Below are 993 nucleotides of genomic sequence, written 5' to 3'. Positions count from 1 at the left end.
GGAAAACCGAGTTAAGAGATGGGATAGCACCAGTCGTTAAAAAACCAGTTCTGAAGAGCAGAGAGCGCTATGAATGAGTGTGATGCTTTCTTTTAGAAGAATTAGACCACGTTCACACTGTGATACATTGCTTAGCTGCGGGCAGGCTGAGGATCTGATGCCTTCCAGCCCAGAGGAGAATGGGGATGCTGCTGTCATGTTGACTGGATGCAGATTGGCTTTTCAGCCTCCTGTTTAGCATTCCAGATCTAGAACTCGACATGCAAGAATTGTGTTAGATTTGTTTGCCTTTTAAATCCAATGCTCAGACTTTATAAACGTCTACAAGACCTTTTATTCTTCCTAAAGCTACTTTTTTCTTGTGCTTTCTAAAACATCGGTATCAGAAAATTGTAGTAGTGAAGATTGCTCTGTGTGTAAGGACCTTATGAGGGATATTCTACTTTCTTGACTTCACTACATTTACTTTAGGAAGAACAAGGGTAGTTTACATAAAATAAGGGTAAAAAAGTTGTTGGCTTGTCTGCACTTACGTCAGTAATGAACTGTAGTAATAAGATCAATTTAAAAATTATAGCATAGCTTTTACTAAGTGAAGATACTATAGATTCAGGCATGATGGAGGAGGGACGGGGCTAATGTTTTAGGGTAATTTGTCTACAAAAGTTCACTCTTTCATTTGTTTTAATGTGATGATATTTTAATAAATTTTGCCATGACTTATTTTGCATTATTCCCTTTAACCCAAAATGTGGTGTTACGGTTTTTCGCACAGCCCTAAATGGTAGACAAGACTGGACAGCTAGTCCAAACTTCAAATTCTAACCGAGTTTCTAAGTGTAGAATAAATAACAGATTGTATCAGGGACACTGCAAAAGTAGTAAAGATCAAAATACAGGTTCTAAATGCTCATTCATATGGTCTAAAAGTATAAATACAAAGAATAGAAAGTTCCTATACGCTGCCATTTCCTCCTCCATGGATAGCAACTG

Source organism: Buceros rhinoceros, unplaced genomic scaffold, assembly GCF_000710305.1.
Source record: "Buceros rhinoceros silvestris isolate BGI_N320 unplaced genomic scaffold, ASM71030v1 scaffold21747, whole genome shotgun sequence".
NCBI classification, from domain to species: Eukaryota; Metazoa; Chordata; class Aves; order Bucerotiformes; family Bucerotidae; genus Buceros; species Buceros rhinoceros.
Note: the sequence above shows the minus strand (reverse complement) of the source record.